The sequence below is a fragment of the Fukomys damarensis genome, unplaced genomic scaffold (assembly GCF_012274545.1).
Source record: "Fukomys damarensis isolate Sample0158 unplaced genomic scaffold, DMR_v1.0_HiC HiC_scaffold_34, whole genome shotgun sequence".
NCBI lineage: Eukaryota > Metazoa > Chordata > Mammalia > Rodentia > Bathyergidae > Fukomys > Fukomys damarensis.
In genome coordinates, this window is record NW_022900946.1 from 915,818 (window position 1) to 923,111 (window position 7,294).

Genomic DNA, 7,294 nt, shown 5'->3' on the forward strand with positions numbered 1-7,294 from the left:
GAGGCGGAGGGGCCGCCTCTGGCGCTGGGCCCTGAGCCCGATCTCCAGCACCGTCCTCCCACAGGGTCGCGGTCCCCACCGGGCACCGCCCCATCCCACCGCCTCCCGGGCTCAGGCCGTACTACAGGACCTCTGCCCTGGTCCGCTCTTCCGCAGCTTCCCTCCCGCGCCTTTCTCTTTTTCTTCAGGCCTTTACTTCAAAGCTACCACGTGGAAGGACTTCATTGGCCACTCACACACCGCACCCGCTGCTCCCTTCAGCTTTCACCCTTTGGCCTTAGCATTTATTCCTTAGCATTTATTAATGACCACCTCTTTCTCACTAGCCCATTGGCTCCATGGGGATGGGGACGCCTGTCCGTGGTCACTGCTGTACCTCCAGTGTCTAGCACTGTGCAGGGCACACAAGTTCTTCCTTTTTTTCTTTAGTACCGCGGATTGAACCCAGAGCCTTCACACTGACAACCCCAGAGCTTTTATGTATTTAAATTTTTTGAGACAGGTTCTCTCTAAGTCACTACATTGTACAGCTTAGCCTTTAACTTGTGATCCTCCTGCCGTAGCTTCCCAGAGTGAGTGCCACAAGGCCTGACAAATTCTTAAGTACTACTCTTACTAGGAGGGGAGTGACGAACATGTAAAACATATCAAGCAAGTCACGTGTGGTGGTGCACACCTGTAATCCCAGCACTTGGGAGACTGAGGCAGGAGGATCGCCACAGATGCAAGGCCAGACTGGGACACATAGTGAGTTCAAGGCCAGCCTGAGTTATAGAGCAAGACCCTGACTCAAACGAACAAACAAAAACACTTCAAGCACAAAGTGATTTTTTTTTTTTTTTTGGTTTTTTGAGACAGGGTCTCATTATGTAGTTGAGACTGACCTGGAACTCACTATGTAGCCATAGTCTGGCTGGTCTCGAACTCACAGTGATCCTCCTGCCTCAGCCTCCTGAGTGCTAGGATTACAGGCATGGGCCACCACGCTCGGCCAAAGTGATTTTTTAAAAGTTATAAAATTCGCAGGCATGGTGGTCCACACTGAAGTCACTGGGTTAATTTACAGAACCACAAACAATTGTATAAAATTGCCTTCAGATTATGAAACATAAATGAATTTCATATTCAGACTTGGGTCTGATCCCTAAGATATCTCATTATGTATATGCAGATATTGCAAAATCTGAAAAAAATCTAAAATCTCATATACTTCGAGTCCCAAGGATATAGGATAAAGTATACTCAAGATGTAGAAATAAATGGTACGATTCGGGTTTTGCTATGAAATGAAGTGTGCACACCTACCCAGAGCACACAGATTGGAGGGTAGCAGGGCGCCCCCTGGAGTTCAGTGAAAGTGACAGCTGTCTACTGTACTCTGGGAAATGAGATTTTAAATTACTTTAACTTTCTTCTTTGCTAAGCTCTACTTTGTGATTTTTTTCTACAGAGACAACAGAATGATACTATAGTAAGGAACAAACATAATAAAAGCCTAGCAGAACTGGGCATAATGCTGCCTCTTCAGGCCCAGCACATGGAAGGCGGATGTGGAGGGTCATGGAGCGCAGTACCTGGACACCAGCCTGGCAACACAGCGAGATTGTCTGAAAAGGTGGGGTGAGGCTTGTGGCGCAGCAGTAGAGCACAAAAAACTGGACTGAAGCTACATGTACTTTGTGACAGTTAAAAATAGTTTTTAACTGGGAGTGGTGGCACATGCCTGTTATCCAACCACGCAAGAAGCTGAAGGCAGGAGAACTACAAATTAAAGCCCAGCCTTGGCAATGTAGAAGCCTAAGGAGACCCTGTTTCAAAATAAAAAAATAAAAATGAGCTGGGGATATAGCTCAGTGTGAAGCCTTGGATTTAATCTCCACAACCACCAAAAGAAGCCAGGTATGGCGGTGTAAGGTTTTTTGTTTTTTGAGACAGTCTCACAAAACCACTAAATTGCCCAAACTGGGGTTGAATTTGTAATTCTCCTGCCTCAGCCTTCCAGAGTGAAAATAATAGTGAAATAATAATAATACCAATTTATTAGGGCTGCTGTGAAGATTAAAAAATACAAAATGTTAGGGCTGGGGATTTAGCTCAGTGGTGCTGCTGCCTGCCTCGGAAGCAGAAGGACTGGAGTTTGATCTGGTACCAAGAACAAAAAAATGCAAAATGTTTAGTAACATACCTGGCTCGTCATATGTGTTTAGAAAATTGTACAGATATTTACATAAGGCCAGGTGTAGTGGTGCACAACTGTAATTCTAGCATTCTGGGAGGCTGAGGCAGGAGGATCAAAAATTTAAGTCCAATGAGGGCAACTTAGTGACTTAGTGAGACCCTGCCTCAAAAATTAAAAAAAGGAGCTGCAGAGGTAGCTCAATGTGAAGACCTGGGCTCGATTCCCAATTTTAGAAAAATAACGCTTGTATAAAATGATTTATACACTCAACAAATGTTATCAGGTAAAATGCTAGTACAACAAAGGTGTCACAACACAGCAGCCCCTGTTCTGTGGAGTTTACGAACCGTGAGGCACAGACAGTCACGGCATTTTACCATGATGAAGAATTAACAAATTGCAACTGAGGGGAAAAGTCCAAAGAACTAACACAGCAAATAAGCAGCAGCCCCTGAGCTAGTCATTTTTTAACCCAGGTGAAGTGATTACAAACATAATATCTTGTTTTCCTTTTTCTCTTGGTGAGATAAGGATTCTTTACACAAGTGATATGCTGGACAATTTGCAAAGAACTTTTGTGTGTGTGTGAGACAGTGTCTCACTATGTAGCCTGGGCTGGCCTTGAACTCACAGCAATCCTCCTGCCTCAGCCTCTCTAGTGCTGTGATTACAGGCGTGCACCACCACACCCAGCTGCAAAGACTTTTATATTTGAGGTTTTCACATGCTCTCTATACTAGGTCCTAGGCAGAGATTTTGACCTTCATTTTACAGAAGTGGAAACTAGATACAGAGAGATTATACAAGTTCCTCAAAGTCACAGCTTGATTGCATTGCTATCAAGGCAGAGGTCAAAATCCAAAAGTTGGCCTGGGATGTAACCCAGTGGTAGAGTGTCTGCCAATATGTATGAGGCCCTGAATTCAATTCTGGTAATAAAAAAAAAAGGAAATATACTATTTTTCAGAACATATAAAAAAGAGAAGAATATAGTGAAATACAATAGACACGGAAGCAAAAAAGAAAAAAAAAACTTCAAATTTTATTTGTCTATTTATTTGTAGTGCTGGGAATTGAACCCAGGGCTTTGTGCATGCCAGGCAGGTGCTCTTCCACTGAGCAAAAGCCCTAATACTCCTTTTTTTTTATGTGGAAAAGTTCAATTATAAGGAGTATGGGAAAATATATTTGGAAGTTTTTGGTTTTGTTTTTGGTGCTGAGGATCAAACCCATGGCTTTGTCCATGCTAAGAAATTGCTTGCCACTAACCTCCACTCCCAGTCCTGTATGGCTTAAAGAATATCCTTGTGACCCCACCAGCCCAAGGACAGATTTATGGCAGCCCAGGGGCTCCCTATGTACCTCTTCCCAGAAATAACCACTATGATAAATTCTGTGTTCAGGCTCTTGCCTTTTAAGTGTTTTCTTTATCACTAGTATATTTAACAATGTATTATTGTTTTGCTTGGTGTTTAACTTGATATAAATCACACCTCAGTTTATGCAGTTTTCTACAACTTGTTTTTACTCCCAACATTTTATTTTGGAGATTATGTAATTAAATTTCACCCATAATATTTCATGTGACTATACCACAATCTAGCATTCCTGTGTTAGCAGACATGTGGGTCTTTTTCAGTATTTTGCTTTTACAGGCCTTTTGGGGGAGGACAGATGGAATTTAAGAGAGTGGGAGAGCTTGGGATGTAGTTCCCTGGTACAGCCCAGGATGCCAAAGGATCAGCCCACATTAAACAAAAAAGCCAAAAAACTAAAAATAGTTCTAGGAGGCTGAGGCAGCAGGACCTCAAGTTTAGCCCAGCATGTAACTCAATGAATTGTCAAGATGCTCCCAAAGTCTCAAAGAAAGAAAAAAAGGAGGTGGGTAGATTCAGCTCAGTGGTGCTGCGCCTGCCTCACAAGTCCTGAGTTTGATCCCTAGTACCGCAAAAAAACTGGGGGAGTAGGGAGGTGAGATGTTGCTCAATCCCCGGTATTGCACAACAACATAAAGAACAATTTCCCAAGATAAGTTTTGCAAACTTGAAATCCAGTCCTGTATCTGCATTAATAACAGTACTGTCTAATAGGTTCTCTCATTTATTTCTAGTTTACTATCAGCCACAAACTATGTTAAGTACTGTACACACATCTTTTCCATTTAATTCTCATAATTTTCTATGTGGTATTATAATTATACTTAGGTGAAGAACTATTTTATAAGTAATGAAACTGAGGTTCGGAGAAGTTGGACAGATTGCCCAACATTATTTGGATAGTCAAGATTGCAACTCAGTTTTACTGCAACACTCAAGTTCCTTCCAATTTATTCTATGCCTCAATAGCCCATTATGCAGTAATAAAAACCAAATATAAGAGCTGGGCATGGTGGCACACACCTGTAATCCCAGCACTCAGGAGATCCTCCTGCCTCAGCCTCCTGAGTGCTGGGATTACAGGCGTGTGCCACCACGCCAGGCTATTTTATTTATTTATATTTAATTTAAAATTTTTTTTCATACCAGGGATCAAACTCAGGACCTTGTGCTTGTGAGGCAGGCATAACATATTTTAATGTGATAAAATACACATAACATAAAATTTACATCTGTGGTGGATTAACTAATGGTGAATTTGGAATGTCCCGCTGAACTGAATCAGCATGGTTGTAGGCATGGAAGACCTACCTGAGGATTGTTGCTAATGGCATAAAAAGAGAACTGAAGGGACAGGGGATGTAGCTCAGTGGTGCCACCGCCTACCTTGAAAGCGCAAGGGCCGAGTTCGATCCCCAATACCAAAACAACAACAAAAAAAGAGAAGTGGAGGGGAAGATCATTTTCTTGGAGTAGCTTGCCATGGGGCTGGATTTCCTGATGCGAACTCAGCTGTTGCCATTGTCAAAGGATCTGGGGTCCTCGCTGTCTCAGGGACGGCTGCTCTTCTCCTCAGGGAGCTCTGATCTTCACCGTGAGCGTCACTTCCTGGCTTCAGAGCAGATCCCTCAGCCTGGTGGCACAGATCCTTCACCCTGCAGGCACAGACTTCCTAGCTTCCACCACTGGCCCCTGGGCCTTCCCGGGGCAGATCCTTGATACGGACTTGCAGGAGACACTGCCGTGGGTTCCGGGCCTCTGGCCTGGACTCCTGGAGGACACTGCCTCGGACTCTAGGCCTGCAGCTGGACTTCTGTGGACACTGCTGTGGGAACCACGATCTCAGCTGGATTCCTTGGGTCTGTGGGGTGTGGAAAGATCTCTCATTTGACTTTTTGGGTGAATATTATAAAATAATCCTGTTGGGCTGGGGATTTAGCTCAGCGGTTCGGTAGCCTGCCTTGCAAGCACAAGGACCCAATCCCCGGTACCCCCCCCAAAAAAAAATCCTGTAAATTGTGTCCTGCATTAAATCTATTCCCTTGCAAACCCTGACTACAACACCATGCTGACCATTCTTTGGTTTGTGTGCATGTGTGTGTGTGTGTGTATGTGTTTGTGAGTGTGTGTATGTGTGGTCTGGGGTACAAACTCAGGACCTTGCACTTGCCAGGCAGGCACAGTGCCACTGAGCTACATCCCCCACCCTACCATAGCCATTCGTAAGGGCACAGTTCAGGAAGTTAAGGGCATTCACACTGTTGTGTAACCAGTCTCCAGAACCCCTGCAATCACTGTTGCATGAGGATCCTGGGCACCGATGGTAGAACTTCCCTATGTACACTACATGTAGAATTGCAGGGCCGGGGATTTAGCTCAGCGGTTCAATGGCCTGCCTTGTAAGTGCAAGGACCTGAGTTCAATCCCTGGTACCAAAAAAAAAAAAAAAGAATTGCAGAGGTGTGGCATTCACACATGGTCAAGTTTATTTGTTAAGGCCAAACTTTTCCAAAATAGTGCTTGCTTCAGCAGCATGTATACAGACACATTTCCAAAATAGTTACCCTGATTTATGCTGATAAGCAGTTGTTTTTAAAAGTATGTAATGCAGTCAAATGTTTAAATTCCAAATGTTCCAAACATACCGTCCTGATGCTTGCTTATTTCTCTTGTAAATATCACAGGCAGTATAACCTGGTGGTCTTTGGAGCAGACTCCCTGGACACATTCCCAGCTCCACTGTAAGCTGGTTGAGAACGGGAAGCGGTCATTTAATTTTTCTATACCTCATTCCTTATCTGCAAAATGAGGGAAAGAATCAGAACTCAAGACTATTAATTAAATTAAGTATTAAGATTGTGCCTATTACAACTGGAACTACCTATATAATTACATATTTTCTCATTCTGTTTTACAGTTACATGACAGTCTACTATATAAAAGTATCATAATTATCATAGTTGATAAGTATTTAGACTATTTCCAGTCTGCTGAGATTACAAACAGAACGATAAGGAATCCTCTCTGGAAATTTGAATCCTAAATTTCATTAAAACCCGTCTTGGGGCCGGGGATTTAGCTCAGCGGTTTGGTGGCCTGCCTTCCAAGCGCAAGGACCCAAGTTCAATCCCCGGTACCAAACAAAACCAAAAAACCCCCCAAAAAACCAAAAACCAAACCTGTGTTAACGTGTCATCATTGAAAATTGCTCGCTTAATGGTAATCAATTCTCGGGTTTGGTTTTTTTTTTCCCCCTGATCTTTCCCTTGGGTTGTTTTCCTACCTCGGAATTCTATTCTGCGCTGTTAAGTGACCCCTAGAAGTATTCTGGCCTTCACAAGTTTTGCTGAGTAACCAACCCATCCTTCTTAGCTGTAAGCTGCTCTCCTCTGGTAAAGTGACTCAAGATGGGCAGAGTTCCGCCAGCCCCTACCAAAAGATCATTTTAGGTCACAAGGTGAGCAAAACGCAGCAAGTAACGTCCTGAAACCTGGCCAGGTCGGGTTTGCAGACCGCAGATCTGGAACACGTGCTTTGGAGGAAAGGAAGCCGCCTCTCCGCGGCGGCGGCCTCATTGGGCGGCGGGGCCGTCAATCACCCGGGGAGGACTCAAGGGGGCGGGCCGCTTCTCCGCGGCTGGCCTTCCGTCATCCCCGGCGTGTCGTGCAGGAGCCCTTCGGGAACTATCTGGCTGTTTCCTCAAGTTGACGACTAGAAAATCAGAGGGCCCCTGCTCTCC